This window comes from Pan troglodytes, chromosome 2, assembly GCF_028858775.2.
Source record: "Pan troglodytes isolate AG18354 chromosome 2, NHGRI_mPanTro3-v2.0_pri, whole genome shotgun sequence".
Classification (NCBI taxonomy): Eukaryota; Metazoa; Chordata; class Mammalia; order Primates; family Hominidae; genus Pan; species Pan troglodytes.
In genome coordinates this window covers 130,722,259-130,739,206 of record NC_086015.1, presented here as the reverse complement: position 1 = coordinate 130,739,206, position 16,948 = coordinate 130,722,259, and the positions used below count along the sequence as shown (strand labels likewise).

Here is a 16,948-nt window from a genome sequence, read left to right as displayed (position 1 = left end):
GAAAGTGTTTCCTCCTCTTTTACTATTTGGAAGAGTTTGTGAAGAATTTGTATTAATTCTTCTTTAAGTATTTGATAAAATTCAGTGATTAAGCCATTTGGACTTAAGCTTTTCTTTATGGGTAGTTTTTGATTACTAATTCGATCTCTTTACTTGTTATAAGTCTATTCAGATTGTCTATTTACTTTTGAGTCAGTTCCTGTAGTTTTGTTTTTGTCCTTCTATGGAAGGACATTTCTTCTAATTTATTGAGTTTTTTGGATACAATTGTTCATAATATTTCCTTATAATCTTTTTATTTCTGTAAGGTTAGTAGTAATGTCTTCTCTTTAATTTCTGATTCTAGTAATTTGAGTCTTCTTTCTTTTCTTATTGAACAATCTAACTAAAGGTTTGTCAATTTTGTTGATCTTTACAACAAACTGGACTTGAATTAACTGCTTTTCTTTATTGTTTTTCTATTCTTTGTTTCATTAATTTCTGCTCTAGCCTTTATTATTCCCCTTCTTTGATTGCTTTAGGTTTAGTTTGCTCTTCTTTCTCCAGTGTCTTAAGGTGGAAGATTAGGTTATTGATTTGAGATCATTCCTTCTTCTTAATATAGGCACTGCAGCTATAAATTTCTGTCTAAGCACTGCTTTAGCTTTATCCTATAAGTTTTGGTATGGTGTGTTTTCATTTTCATTCTTGTCAATGTATTTTTAAATTTGCCCTTTTATTTCTTTTTTGACCTATTGGTTATATAAGGGTGTGTTTAATTTCCACATATTTCTGAGTTTCCCCAAATTTTCCATTGTTGATGTCAAATTTTATCCCAATTGTGGTCAGAGAACATACTTTGTGCTAGTTCTATTCTTTTAAATTTGTTAAGGTTTGTTTTATGGCCTAATATACGGTCTATCCTGGGGAATGTTTCATGTGCTCCTGAGAAGAATGTATATTCTGTTGCTGTTGAGTGGAGTGTTCTATAGAGATGTCTGTTAGGTCTCATTGGTTTATAGTGCTGTTCAAGTCTAATATTTCATTATTAATCTTCTGTCTAGTCTTTCTATCCATTATTGAAAGTGAGGTTTTAAAGTCTTCAACTGTTATTGCTGAATTGTATATTTCTCCCTTAGTTTCTGTCAATTTCACTTCATGTATATTGATGCTCTGTTATAAAATGCATACGTGTTTATAATTGTTATATCTTCCTGATTGATTGACTCTTTTATCAGCATGAAATGTCTCTGTCTCTAGTAACAACTTTTTTTGTTTTCTTTTTTTTTTTTTTTTTTTTTTTGAGACAGAGTCTCGCTCTGTCGCCCAGGCTGGAGTGCAGTGGCACCATGTCGGCTCACTGCAAGCTCTGCCTCTCGGGTTCACGCCATTCTCCTGCCTTAGTCTCCCCAGTAGCTGGGACTACAGGCGCCTGCCACCATGCCCGGGTATTTTTTTGTATTTTTAGTAGAGATGGGGTTTCACCGTGTTAGCCAGGATGGTCTCAATCTCCTGACCTCGTGATCCATCCACCTCGGCCTCCCAAAGTGCTGGGATTACAGGCGTGAGCTACTGCGCCCGGCCCTTTTTTTGTTTTAAACTCTATTTTGTCTGATATCAGTACAGCCGCTTCAGCTTTCTTGTACTGTTTGTATATTTCTTTTTCCATACTTTACTTTCAATGTATTTGTATCTTTGAATCTAATCTGAATCTAATCTTGCCCTCTTATACACAACATATAGTTGTATCATGTTTTTTTAACCAAGTCCAACAATCTCTGCATTTTTATTGGATTTTTTAATTCATTCACATTTAATGTTGCTATTGATATTGTTGGATTTACATCTGCCATTTTGCTTTATATTTCTATATGTCTCATGTCATTTTGTTTCTCTATTACTTCTTTCTTGCTTTTTTACACTAAGTGAATATTTTCTAGTTAGGATTTTAGTTTCTTTAGTGTATTTTCTAATTTATTTTTCTGAGTTTTTTTATTGATTGCTTTTGGGTTTACTGTACATCTTATCAGATTCAGCTTTAGATTTATACTAACTTATGGTGATATATAGAAGCCTTACTAGTATATAGCTCTATTCACTTTTCCCTTTTCTTGTGGTATTATTGTTATGCATGTTACATCTATCAATGTTATAAACTTAATGATAAATTGTTGATTATTACTTTACCATCTGTCATCACATCCTTAGTTCAATACAGCTCTGCTTCTACCCACCTCTTTTGTGTCATTATTGACAAATACATTACACATAATATTACATTTCTCTATGTCATAGGCCCAAAATTACATTATATACACATTATTTTATACAATTGCTTCTGGTTTTTTTTTTTGAGTTAGGGTCTTGCTCTGTCACCCAGGCTGGAGTACAGTGGCATGATCATGGCTGACTGCAGCCTCAAACTCCTGGGCTCAAGTGATCCTCCTGCCTTAGCCTCTGAGTTGCTGAGGTTACGGGCATGAACTACCGCACCTGGCTGCAATTGCTTCTTAAATCACTTATGAAAAGAAAGCAGAAAAAAATAGACTTATACTGATTTTTTATAATTAAGTAATTATCTTTTCTGGTGCTCCTTATTTTTATTTGTTTGTATTCATATTAACATCTGAAGTCACATGCTTTCAGTCTGAAGAGTTTCATTTAGTATTTCTTGGAAGATAGATCTGCTGTCAATAAATTCTTTTATTTATTTATTTTATCTGGGTCAATCTTTATTTCCCCTTTATTAAAAAAAATGTGGTTTGGGCTGGGCGTGGTTGCTCACCCCTGTAATCCCAGCCCTTTGGGAGGCTGAGGCAGGTGGATTGCTTGAGGCCAGGAGTTTGAGACCAGCCTGGCCAACATGGCAAAACCCTGTCTGTACTAAAAATACAAAAATCAGCTGGGCACATTGGTTCACACCTATAATCTCAGCTACTTGGGAGACTGAGAACCGAAAATTTGTTGAACCCAGGAGGCAGAGGTTGCAGTGAGCTGAGATCATGCCACTGCACTCCAGCCTGAGTGACAGAGCCAGACTGTTTCAAAATATAATTTAGTTTTGTTGGATACAGAATTCTTGGTGGACAGCTTTTTTTTGCCCTTGAGTACTTTGAATATGTTATTCTACTGCATCCTTGCCTCTATTGTCCTGCTGAGAAGTCAACTATTAATCTTATTGAGGTTTCTTTGTAAGTAATTTTTCTCTTGCTGGTTTCAATATTTTCTTATTGTCTTTGACTCTCCGCATTTTTTACTATGATGTATCTGTGAATCTCTTTGCATTTATCATACTTGTAATTCTTTGTGCTTTCTGGATGTATATTGCTTTTTAATAAATTTGGGAAGTTTTCTGCCATTATTTATTCAAATATTTTTTCTTCTCTCTTCTTTCTCTTGTCCTTCACTCCCATTATGTTTGTGAATTTGAGGGTCTGTTTATTTGTCTTCATTTTGTTCTCTGTTCTTTTATTTGCATAATTTCTATAGACCTATCTTCAAGTTTATTAATTCTTTCTTCTGATAGTTCTAATCTACTGTTGTGCCCCTATAGTGAGTTTTTAATTTCAGTTACTCTATTTTTCAACTCTAGACTTTTCTTGGGGTTCTTTTAAAATAACTTCAATCTCTTTATTGATAGAAGATGTTTGATGCAACACTGCCATTATATCTTGCTTTTGTTTTTAAAATCATCCTCTCTTTCAGCTCTGTGAGTATATTTATAATTTGTACTTTGAAGTCTTTTTCAGTTAAATCCAATATCTTGTGGCTCTTAGAGGCAGTTCATGTTGCCTGCTCCTCTTTTTTTTTTTTAAACCAGTGTATGGGTCATACTTCTTTACAAGGCTTTTGATATTTCACTAGAAACTGGACATTTTAGGTAATATATTTCATTATAATACATTGTAGAATACTGTAGATAATATATTGTAGAAACTCTGAGCACTGGTTTCCTCTCTTCCTCCATGGGGCTTATAGTTGTCATTATTTGCTTGTTTGTTTTTTAGCAACTGGTTGGAGGAAGGGAACACCCATGGCTTGATTGCACTCATTTGGAGCTTAGCCTCAGCAACAGGTAGCTGGGGACAGGACAACAAACACTGAAGTGCTCTTTCTTCTGGGAAGAAAGACTTCCAACTGTAAGCTGGGGTGATACCTTGTCTTCTTGGTTGCAGCTATCTGGATTGGATTCTCTGCCTCACGGGGCTGGGATGGAGGGAGTCATGAAATACCACAGACTCTAAACTTTCTTACCCAAATTCTGTGGGTTTTTCTTAAATAGATGTTTCTTAATTTTCTTTTTGTCCTTTGGGCCATTTCCAGAGGCCTTAATTAAGAGGGGCTGGCAGAGCTCCTCATGTCATCATGCTGGAAGTTGATCTCCTACAGCATACATTCTTGAGTAATCAAAGTTTACTTGGCACATCACCAATTTCCTTGACAATGCAAGAACTTAGAGCATTTCAACTCATTTAGCTTCTTCCTGACTTGTTTGGTGTTTTTTGTGGGTTTTAATACTTTACCTATTAAAACTCTCGCAAAGACATTATTATTACATTATACAGTTAATATTCATTTAGCTTTATATACGTATTTGCTATTTTAATATTTTTTCTGCATTTCTGTTTATCCATCTGAAATATACTCTATGTCTGAACACTATCATTTTTATTTTAGCTTGGGTGTATTTTTTATTATTTCTTTCCATTTTTGTTTGGCTGAAAATATTTTTATCTCACCTTCATTCTTGAATGATTTTTCTCTGAAGGTAGACTTCTAGGTAGGTAGTTATTTTCTTTCAGTAGTTTGAAGACATCATTCTATTGTCTTCTGGTTTTTATATTCTCTATTGAAAAATCAGTTGTCAGTCTACTTGTTGCTCCTTTGAAGGTAAAACAAGTTGTTTCCTCTAGCTGCTTTGAAGATTTTCTCTAGTTTTTGTCTTCAGCAATTACTTTCATGTGCCCAAGTGTAGATTTATTCTGACCATTATGTTTGGGGTTTGTAGTGCTTCTTGAATATGTAAACAAATGGCTTCCATCAGTTTTGGAATATTTATTTATTTATTTATTTTGTAGGGATACGGTCTCACTAGGTTATATCTGGTCCCAAACTCCTGGCCTCAAGCAATTCTCCTCCCTTAACCTCCTAAAGTGTTGGGATTACAGGTGTGAGCTACTGTGCCTGGCCTGGAATATTTTCATCATTTATGTCTTCTGTTCTATTTTCTTTGTCCTTTTTTTCCTGGTGCTTCAAGCACACATATGTTAGATCTTCTCATTCTATTCTCTTTGTCTCTTATACTCTCTTCTGTTTTCCATTCTTTTGTCCTTCTCTGCTTTACTCTGGTGTTTCCCCCATCCTTCCAGTTTAGTAAATCTCTTCAGTTATGTCTATCCAGAGGTTCCCAGGCTTTCTTGGCTCATAATATTCTTAATATCTCATTCCTCTTCCCTCCCCCACCATGGTGCTCCTAGGTAAAAAGGAATACCTAATAGTTTTCTTAAGTAGCTAGATCCTAACAGTATAATTATTTGTGTCATAACAGAGTAGCCACCTTTTTGGCATTGCACAGCTTCTCAAATTATGGAATCATTGAATATTGCTACCCTCATTTCTTGCTTTACATTGATTTTCATGCAATAATCTCTTTGTATTACAGCGATCTCTGAAAACTTGGCTTTGCAAATATATGATGTTATCAGAAGGAAGGTAGCCATCTAATGTTGAAACTATGAGCTACTTTGAGCTAATAGTTTGTGTTGTGTCCAGCAGACAGCAATATGTTTCCTTTCAATATATAAACTATTTTGCAGCACTCCTGTGATGCACAGGAGCACCTGGGGCACCTTGGCACATGGTTTGAGAACAGCAGGTCTACTCTTTTGTTAAACATACCCATTAAGTACTGAGTTTCAATTATTGTTTGCGTTTTAGTTCTAAAATGTCTATATTACTCTTTTTTCAAATCTTCTCTATCTTATTTAGAGATTGTTTTCAGTTTCCTGCCAAAATTCTCAATGTTTTCTTGAGCATAATAACCATAGTTACTTTAAAGTCTATAAGTGGTCACCCCGATATCTGTGTATCTGCAGATCTGTTTCTATTGGCAGTTGTTTCTGTTGTCATTATCCTGTCTTTTTATGTGCCTGATTGTGATGATAAGGATGATGGTGATATTGATGATGATGGCAGAGATGATGATGTCAATGACATCCTGGACATTGCATTTGAAAAACTATGTGTAGAACAGTTTGAGGCCTAGATGACATTGTCTTCTCCTAGAGAAGATTGACACTGGATCTTGACCGGTGCTTTGTGTCACTAGTAATTTTACTCCACTCTCAGAGACTGGTATGCCTCAGAGCTGTGCTTCAGTCTCTGAGAGCTGCTCCAATTTTGGTTCACATTTATTGTGAGATGCTTTCCTCAGGATCCCCACCCTAGGCTTCAGGAACAGGGATGTTTTCTAAGTCTCCCTAACATTATTGTATCCTGGATCCCATGAAGCTGTCAAAATTCTTCTCAGTCTGTCTTTCAGACACTTCTGATGAAACTGAAAATGCCACCAGGGAGAAGCAGCTGAAGTGAGTATCTTTTTTTCCTTTTTTTTTTTTCTGCAACCTAACCTGGTGGTTCTTCACTATCTCATTAGCTCTCTTATGCTCTTAAAGATTTTAACAGGAACCTGTTGTTCAGTTTTTCTGTCCTTAACAGAGGAGTTAGCTCATCTTGCCTACTACCATCAGAAGCAAAAGTTTGGGATGATATCATTTCAACCTGCAGAAATGTATTCATTCCGTGGTTGTGGGGGGACAGGGTAAACCAAACTGTGCTTTTATTTAGGATTATACATTACTTTAGAAATAAGTTCTTTTATTCAGAAAGGGATGATCCTAGGTAATCCTGAATGGGAGGATCTTGCAGTGAAGGGCTGGGTTGAGAAAGGGGGGGCAGTAAATATCTTTTAGTATTAGGATATCTTTTTATATTAGGAGGATTCTTTTTGTTTCACCCCAGCAATGTGAGAGATAGAATGGATGCCCTAAAGAAGAGGATGCAGCAGAAATTAGGAAGAGATGAAGAAGAGCAACATTCCTTAAGAAATGCCCTGTGGTTGGGAATGGCCATTTCATGTTAGAAACAAACGTGATAATATTCAATTCCGGGCAGTCTTCTGCTCAGTGCGATAACTACCTTTTTTTTGAGATGGAGTTTTGCTCTTGTTGCCCAGGCTGGAGTGCAATGGCACAATCTCAGCTCACTGCAACCTTTGCCTCCCAGGTTCAAGTGATTCTCCTGCCTCAGCCTCCTGAGTAGCTGGGATTACAGGCATGTGCCAACACACCTGGCTAATTTTGTGTTTTTAGTAGAGATGGGGTTTCTCCCTGTTGGTCAGGCTGGTCTCAAACTCCTGATCTCAGGTGATCCACTTGCCTTGGCCTCCCAAAGTGCTGGGATTGCAGGCATGAGCCACTGCGCCTGGCCTCCCTTTTTTAACTCACCCTCCAAAACCTTTACTAAAATCTATTTTACCCAATGCCTTTGTTTTTGTGGTGTCTTGGGGGAGAAAGGTAGGTTCTCCCATGTGGTAAGAAGGAGCAGGGATTGGACAGAAGCACATGGCCTGAGGTAATGGACAAGATACTGGATGGGAGAACACCAGGAGAATGCCAATACCTTCCCTGCCTGTCCCTGGGATTTGGGGGCATCTACTGGACTCCCCAGTCATATAAGTTTCAAACAGTTCTAAAGCTGTGGCCACACTCCCAGAGGTTCCCAGATTTAATTGGTCTTAGGGAAGACACAGCCCTGGGTTTTTTTTTTTTTATAAAAGCTCCTCAGGGGGTTTTAACATGTACCTGGGATTGAGACTCACTGTCCTAGATGTAGCCTCTCCATCAGATGTGGAGGGCCTCTTCTTTCTCAGCCCCACAGGGCACTTGAGCACATTCAGATCTATTTGTGAGATGTGATGAAACACCAAATTATTACTGTCAGTGGCTCAGGCACAATATCTTAATGAAAAAAGCTGATTGATGAGGACAAGAGGCAAAGACAGAAGTCACAAGTGAATTTTTGAGTTTGTCTTCCTCGTTTCTGAATAGTTCAGAGCTGGGTTTTGCACTGTGTGAAGCCTGAACCTTCCAAAGCTGGCCTCAGCAATGTCTCCCTTCCTGCATGCTCCTCTGCAATGTGACCCTGACACTCCTCCATCAAGAGGTGGGGCCCAACTTCCCTCCTCTTGAAGCTAGGTTCATCTGTGACTTCTTCAACCCATAAACTTTGGCAAAAGTGATATGCTGTGACTTCTGGGGTTTGGTTGTGAGTGACCAGGCAGCTGCTGCCTTGTTCAGATAACACTTGTGCTGAGGTCGCTGAGCCACTGTGGAAGACATCCAAGCTCCATAAAGACAGGTCAAGTGCACATGCTCCAGTCAACAGCCCAGCTGAGCCCTCAGCATACAGCCAACACCAACTGCAAGCTGAGGGTGAAACAACTTGGATGTCCATTTGGATGTCAAGCTGGACTTCAGATGCCTGTGGTTGCAGCTCTGTCTGCAACTACATGGAAGACCCCATGTGAACCACCTAGTAGAGCCCTTCCTAGAATTGTTGGCCCTCAGACTCTACATGCATATCAAAATGAATGTTGTTTGAAGCCATAAGTTTTGTTGTGATTTGTTATGCAGCAACAGTAACTGCAACATCACAGGATCCTTGGGGTGTCATTTTTCTGGCCAGAAACCTCTGTGGCTGGTGGTGCCTTTGCCCAAGTTTTGCTCAGGCTCACTGGGCTCATTCTGCCCACTCAGCCTGATAGGCTGTACTTGGCTTGTGCTACCAGCCTGGATCCCATGCCTGCCAAAGGTGAGCCAGGCATGGGGTGGTGAGGGATGTGTGAGTGAGCAAGCATGGGGTCCGGCCACTGTGCACAGCCAGGCATGCTGGCTGTGGTGGGGCAGGCGGCTCCAGATGCTGGTACAGGTACTGCTTCCCTGTGAGGCTGCAGCTGGACCAGGCTTCTGGTCCATAGAAAAGAAGCTTCTATGGCTGGCATCAGGGAATGCAGTGGTGCCTGAAAGCTTGGAGATACCAGGAAACACAGAGCCCCAAAGAGGGTGTCATAGCCCTGGCTTGGGGATCTCCTAGGTCTGGGGTCCCCAAAGGGCTACAGCTCTTTTTGCCTTCTCTCTTTTCTCCTTCTCATTGCCTGAAACCTGGTGAGCAATGGGCATATTTCAGCCCTGTTTGTATTACAGTTCTTTCTGCCCCACCATTTGGTGGGTCCCAAGTCCTTGTCCTGCATCCAGGAACAATGAGGTACTCAGACAAGTGGAGGGTGAGCATGGTGAAGAGGAGCTTTATTGAGTGACAGAACAGCTCAGAGGAGACCAGCTGTTGGTAGATGCTCTTTGCAGGCAGGTTGTCCTGTCATCTACCCAAGTCTGGCTGAGTCCAGGGTTTTTACGGACTTTAGAGGGGAGGAAGTGCATGCTGACTGGTCCATGGGCAGCCATGGTCGGTGGGGGCGGAGGGGGGTCAGAAAAAACACTGTAAGTTCTCACTTTGGTCCACGGAGCTGACAGCCTGGCCCCACACTTCAGGCAGTCCCTGACTTGAAGGTGGGGCTTCACTGGGAACCAGTCCCTTTCTGCTCAGGAGCCTATCTGCCTCCTGCCACCATTAACCTGCCATCCACAGTGCCCATGATGCCCAGGCTGTTTGTGCTGAGGGGTGACTGCAGGCCTGTGCTGAGCCACCCTTAGCCCTGCCTCAGCCTCCCTGCCATGCTTATCAGTGCCCAAAGTCTGAAGGCGGCCGAGGTGTGAGGGGGCTGGTGTGTCAGCACTGTCTTAAGTATGTGCACACCTGGCTAGGTCATGACAGTGCTGGGGTCAGCCACAACTTTGCTTTGAAATTGGAGTGGGTGCCAGGAGAGGCAGAGGCCAAGCAGCAGGAACAGGTACTTTTGAAGCTGCAGGGGAAGGGAGACTACTTTCTGGGATCCCAAGAGTGCAGAGATGCCTAGGTCCACAGTCGTGCCTGGATGGCTGCAGCTGCACCCAGGAGGGTGGGGCTCCTGCCTCTCCAACTTGGAAGCAGGCAGGGCTTCCATCTGTTCCTGGCTCCTGCTGGCTCCATGGAGCATGCAGTCCAGTCACACCTTCTCCACTGCAGCTGGCATCATGGCAGCAGGTGTCCCAGATGGGCTGCCACCACCACCAGTAACACACTGTAAATTGTTATTCTATTCCACAAATATTACTGGGTGGCTCTTGTATTCCAAGATTTGTGTTGGGTGCTGTGGACACTCAATGAAAAGACTTGGCCCCTGCCTTCAAGTTGCTTATAGTCTAGGTGGGGAGATAGGCATAGAGGAGGATGATGCACTGTCTTAAGTGCTGTTTTTGTGGTAGACATTGTTACTTGTCTCCAGTATCTGTTCTCACATTCCTGCTTAATAACAGAAATCCTGAGAGTTGACTGGGCACAGGTCTCTCAGAATAAAAAGATGTTTCCTGGCTTCCTTTGCAGTTAAGTGTGGCCATACAAGCAGGTTCTGATCAATGAGATGGATGCTGATGTGGTGTGTGCAGCTGCTGGGAAGTGCTCTCAAAGGAAAAAGATGTGCTCTTCCTTCTCTTTCTTCCTTCCAGGTGGCCAGAATGTGAGTGAAGCTTGCACCATGAGGTGAATGCAACATCCAAAGAATACAACATTAGAGAGAAAGAGGCTGGGTCCTTGATATTGTTTGGATGTGTGTCCCCTCCAAATCTCATGTTGAAATGTGATTCTCAATGTTGGAAGTGGGGCCTGTTGGGAGGTCTTGGATCATGGGGGCAGATCTCTCATGAATGGCTTAGCACCATCTCTTTGGTGATAAGTGTGTTCTCACTCTATTAGTTCACATGAGAGCTGATTGTTTAAAAGAACCTGGCATCTCTCTTGCTCCTTCTCTTACTGTGTGACACACCTGTTTCCCCTTCACCTCTGCCATGATTATAAGCTTCCTGAGGTCTTATCAGAAGCCAAGCAGATGCTGGTGCCAGGCTTTTACAGCCTGTAGAATTGTGAGCCAAATAAATCTATTTTCTTTATACATTACCCAGTCTCAGATATTTCTTTATAGCAACTCAAAACAGACTAACACAGAAAATTGGTACCAAGGAGTGAAGCATTGGTATAAAAATACTTGAAAATGTGGAAGCAGCTTTGAAACCGGCAGACGTAGGAAGAGTTTGGAGGGCTCAGATGAAAACAGGAAGTTGAAACATTGGAATTTCTTAGAGACTGGTTAAATAGCTGTGACCAAAATGCTGATAGAAATATGAACAGTGAAGACCAGGCTGACAAGGTCTCAGACGGAAATGAGAAAGTTATTGGGAACTGGAGCAAAGGTCACTCTTGTTACTCCCTAGCAAAGAACTTGGCTGCATTGTGTCCACGTCCTAGGGGTTTGTGGAAGGTTGAACTTAAGAGTGATGACCTAGGGTATCTGGCAGAATAAATTTCTAAACATCAAGGCATTCAAGATGTGGTGTGGCTACTTCTAACTATATGATCAGATGTGGGAGCAAAGGAATGACTCAAGATAGGAACTTACCATTACAGGGGAAGCAAAGCATAAAAAATTGAAAGATTGGTAGCCCGGCCATATAGTAGAGAAGGAAAGCACATTTTTAAGGAGAGGAATTGAAGTGGGCTGAAGAGCAACCACTTGCTAGAGAGATTTGCATGACTAAAAGGGAGCCAAGTGCTAATATTCAAGACAATGGGAAAAAGGCCTTTAAGGCATTTTGGAGATTTTTGAGGCAGCCTCGCCCATTACAGGCCCAGAGGCCTAGGAGGAAAGAGTAGTTTCAAGTGCCAGATCCAGGGCCCTACTGCTTCACACAGCCTGGGTTCACTGCACCCCATATCCTAGCTGCTGCAGCTCAAGTCATGGTTCAAAGGGCTCCAAGTACAGCTTGGGCCACTGCTTCAGAGGGTGCAAGCCATAGCCTTGGTGACTTCCACATGGTGTGTTAAGTCTGCAGGCTTTCAGAATGCAACAGTGAAGAATGCTTGGCAGCTTCCACCTAGATTTCAGAGGATGTGTCAGAAAGCCTGGGTGCCCAAACAGAAGCCTACTGCAGGGAGCCCCTGTATGGGAGTACCCCTATATGGGAGCCCCTGCAGACAGCCCCTACATGGCAAGTACCAAGGGGGTAATGTGGGGTTGGAGCCCCTGCACAGAGTCCCCACTGGGGACTATCTAGTGGAGCTGTGGGAAGGAGGCTACCACCCTCCAGCTTGAAAATGCTAGAACCACTGGCAGCTTGCACCCTGAGTATGGAAAAGCCACAGATACTCAACTCCAACTCAAGAGAGAAGCCATGGGAGCTGTACTCTACAAAGCCACAGGGGTGGAGCAGTCCAAGGCCTTGAGAGCCTATCCCTTGCACCACTGTGCCCAGGATGCAGGATATGGAGTCAGGATTATTTTGGAGCTTTAAGGTTGAATGTCTCCTCTTCTGGGTTTCAGGTTTGCATGGGACCTGTTGCTGCTTTCTTTTGGCTGATTTCTCCCTTTTGGAATGGAAATATTTACCCAATGCCTGTACCACCATTGTATCTTGGAAGTAAATAACTTGGTTTTGATTTTATAGGTTCATAGGTATAAGGAACTTGCCTTGAATCTCAAATGAGACTTTGGACTTTTGAGTTGATGCTGGAATGAGTTAAGACTTTTGGGAATTATTGAGAATGGATGATTGTATTTTGCAGTGTGAGAAGGACTTGAGATTTGGGGGGGCCACAGCCAAAATAATATGGTTTGGATGTGTGTCCCTCCAAATCTCATGTTGAAATATGATCCTTAATGTTGGAGATGGGGCTTAGAGAGAGGTGTTGGGTAATGGGGGCAGATCCCTCATGAATGGCTTAGTGCCATCTCCTTGGTGGTGAGTTCTCACTCTGCTAGTTCATGTGAGAGCTTGTTGTTTAAAAGATCTTGGCATCTCTTTTGCTCCCTCTCTTGCCATGTGACAACACCGCTCCATGTCACCTCTGCCAGGATTCTAAGTTCCCTGAGGCCTTACCAGAAACTGAGCAGATGCTGGTGCCATGCTTGTATAGCCTGCAGAACTGTGAGCCAAATAAACCTCTTTTCTTTATAAATTACCCAGTCTCAGGTATTCCTTTGTAGCAATGCAAAATGGACTAACACAGTCCTGATGTCATACCAGCCTGGGACCATCTACTCAGAGAAGAATTAATTCCATCTTGTTCAAGCCATGTAATTTGGGGTTTCAATTTATCTACAATCAAACCCCAATAATACTAGCTCTTTTTGTCTTTGCCTCTCCTGAACACCAGCTTCAGTGCCTCCTCATGCAGGTTCTACTGTCTCCCATTGTTCGTGACTCCCACTATTAAAGATGGTTGAATGGCTCCCCCAGCTACAGTGCGAAAACCCTTGGAAGGACTCTGATTGGTCCAACATGGGTCAGTTGGCCATAGGTCAATCAACTGTGGCCAGGGAGGCAGGCCAAGAAGCACAGAAGGAAAAGTTGGGGCCACCCAGGTAGCGTGGGCCACTCCCAGGGCAGTTCTACCGCAAGGTTGCTGCATGGGCTAGGTCCCCTGCCCACTCCCGTGTGGCAGCAAGTGATGCTCAGCTAGTCATGTGTCTCTGTGGGCCAGATCTCTGAGGGGACATGAAGGCTACATGCCAGTTTGTGCCCTGGAACCAGTCTTCAGCCCCTTCCACTGCTGGAATCTTCCAGCCTGGGAGGCAGAGCAGAACAGTGAACAGTATGGATTCCAGATCAACTCTCAGCCTTCTCACATTTCTGCTGTGTAAACTGAGCAGGTCATTTCACCTCTCAGATCCTTGGCTTCCTCTTCTGTGAAGTGGGGATTGTAACAGGTCCCACCTCTCAGTTTCCTGTGGGGATGAGATTCGCCGAGCATCACAGCACAGAGTGCTCTGTCTGGCCCTTGGAGGCTGCCTAGTAAATGTTGGCTCCCCTGTTTGACCAGGCTCAGAGGGGAAGTGACAGGCCCAGGTCCCACTGGGGTCTGTGTGCATGGACTCCTCTCCCTTCTAGAACTCAGTCTCCTTGCAGCTCACAGCGCTCTCAAGTCTTCACGCTTTTCATTCAGCAGGGAAGTGGGATCCCCTCGCTAGTTTGGGCCTAGGACCACCCACCCAGACCCAACTATCCCTAATGCTCTGATAAGCCCAGTTCCTTCCCTCCCACCCTTGCCTGGAGTCAGTGCTGCATTTTGCTTTTGCATTTTTTATTGTGGTAAAAAGATACATAACATAAAATTGGCGTTCTTAACCAGTTTTACATGTACAGTTCAGTAGCATTAAGTATATTCCCATTGTTGTGCTACCATTACCACCATCCATCCACGGAACTTTTTTTTCTTTGAGACAGAGTCTTGTTCTGTCACGCAGGCTGGAGTGCAGTGGCGCAATCTCGGCTCACTGCAACCTCTGCCTCTTGGGTTCAAGCAATTCTCCTGCCTCAGCCTTCCAAGTAGCTAGGATTACAGGCACCTGCCACCATGCCTGGCTAATTTTTTGTATTTTTAGTAGAGATGGGTTTTTGCCAAGTTGGCCAGACTGGTCTCGAACTCCTGACCAAAAAGTGATCCACCCGCCTCAGCCTCCCAAAGTGTTGGGATTACAGGTCTGAGCCACTGCACCCAGCCAGAATTCTTTCATCTTCCCAAACTGAACCTCTGTCCCCATCAAACACTAACTCCCTATCCCCCACCCCCAGCCCCTGGCGACTCCCATTCTACTCTGTCTCTAGGATTGTGACTGCTCTAGGGACCTCATGTGCTGGAAGGACAGTATGTGTTCTTCTGTGACTGGCTAGTTTCATCTAGACTGGTGTCTGTGGTATTCATCCATGTTGCAGCATAGGTCAAAATTTCCTTCCTTATTAAGGCTGAATCATATTCTACTGTATATATGTGTATGTAGACACACACACATGCACACACGCACAGGCTCATCACATTTTGTTTATCCATGTATCTGTCAGTGGACATCAGAGTTGTTTTAGTTTTATGATTAAATTTTTTCTTTTTCTTTTTAGAGACAGGGTCTTGCTCTGTTGCCCAGGCTGGAGTGCAATGGTGCAATCCTAGCTCACTGTAGCCTTGACCTCCTGGGCTCAAGCCATCATCCTGCCTCAGCCTCCTGAGTAGCTGGGACCACAGGTGTGTGCCACTGCACCAGCTAAGTTTTTAAAGAGTGGTTTTAATGCCCCTTTGCTGAGTAGGCTAGGAGGGGCCCTGGGGAGGGGCTGAGGCTCCCTTGAGGATCTCCTCTGATTTGCTTAAATGCCTTCTAACCAAACACCCCAGCAGGCATAGACTCTCAGTTAAGGAGGTTTTAGGGCTGGCTGTCAGGAGCTGGATGGGCTGGGGAAAGATGGGGGTCCATGAGAGGAAGGCAAGGGGGGTGGGCATGGTGGGAGTAGGGCTAGAATTCCAAAGCTGCAGGAGATGAGGCATCCAGGCTCAGGGGTGTGTCCTCCCACGGGGCAGGCGCCTTCGGGCTGGCTCTCCAGCTCCACAGGGGAGGGACATTCACAGGTCCTGGAGAGAGGTGGGAGGAACCCCAGCTTCTCATCCCAGTTTTGTTCTGGCTGGGAAACCTCCGACCTCTTCCAGAAGAATCTGCCCCTGCCTTCTGCCCCCCTGAGCAGTGCTCTGAAACTCAAATATGGCCCTGTTGCTCCTCCCATGAGCTAGGGCCAGGGCTACAGAGAAGCAGAGGAGGCAGTGGTCCCAGTTGTGAGCAGGCAGGCACAGTCCACCATGCAGGAAGCACAGTGTGTGGATGTCAGGTGTGGGTGGTGGAGGGAGATGGCCTGGGCTCCAGTCTTAACTCTGACTTACAGCTGTGGGATCACAGGCAAGTCATGTATTATCTCTGGGCCTTGGTTTCCCCATCTGTAAACTGGGGATACAAATAGCTGCTCCTTCTGGGTGGTGGTGTGAGGATGTCAGTCTGCTCAGGCTGCCATAGACTGGGTGGCTTCAAAAACAGACACTTACTTTCTCATAGTTCTGGAGACTGGGAGTCCAAGATCATGGTGCTGGCAGGTGCAGGTTCTGCTGAGGGCTGTCTTCCTGGCTGCAGACAGCTGCCTTCTTGCTGTGTCTCCACGTGATCTCTTATCTGTGCATGTTTGGACAGCAAGAGAGTGAGTTTTCTGGTGTTTCTTCTTCTCATTCTTTTTTGGTTTAGAGACAAGCTCTTGCTCTGTTGCCTAGGCTGGAGTGCAGTGGCACCATCATAGCTCACTGCAACCTTGAGCTCCTGGGCTCAAGGGATCCTCCCACCTCAGCTTCCTGAGTAGCTGGGACCACAGGTGCATACCACCATGGTGCCTCTTCTTATGAGAACAGGAATCCTATGGGATCAGGGGCCCACCCCATGCCCTCATTTCACCTTCATTACCTCCTGATAGGCCCAGTCTCCAAATGCAGTCACAGTGGGGGCAAGGGCTTCAACATATGACATCTGAAGGGGACACAGTTCAGTCCACAGCCGGGATGAATGTGGCTGTCCCTGTAGAGTTCAAAAACCCAGGGATTTTGCTATTCCAGTTGTCATCTCCTGATTCTTGCTCCTGCCGTTTCCTCTGTCCTCCGGAGCATACTTCCTCACCTACTCCAGGAAGCCTTCCCTACTAGACCGGGTGAGGTTCCTCCTGCCCTGGGCTTCCACTGGCCTGTGGGGCCTCTTGCTGCCCCTTTCTCTATGACAGCAACAGTCTGTGACTGTGACTTTCAATAATGGGCTTATCTAATGTCCACTCACCAGTGTGTTCCTGTGGGATTGGGGATTTGTCATTTCCCTGTCTTCAGTGTGCAGCCCAGACCCCAGGATGCCCCAGGGGCTCAGTTGTCAGCTAGGGGACTGGCGGCTGTAGGCCTCAGTTTCCCATACCCA

At 43.9% G+C, this 16,948-nt stretch overlaps 1 long non-coding RNA gene across 1 annotated transcript in view; it reads right to left on the bottom strand.

The window, feature by feature from the left end:
• Positions 1 to 16,732, bottom strand: part of LOC107970756 (uncharacterized) — a 35,314-nt gene extending 18,582 nt beyond the window's left edge. Inside the window, exons 1-2 of the long non-coding RNA XR_001713602.3 lie at positions 16,454 to 16,732; positions 16,048 to 16,171 (exon numbers count right to left, since the gene is read on the bottom strand). This is a non-coding gene — a long non-coding RNA (uncharacterized LOC107970756). The remainder of the gene's footprint in view (positions 1 to 16,047; positions 16,172 to 16,453) is intronic.
• Positions 16,733 to 16,948: the final 216 nt, after the last annotated feature.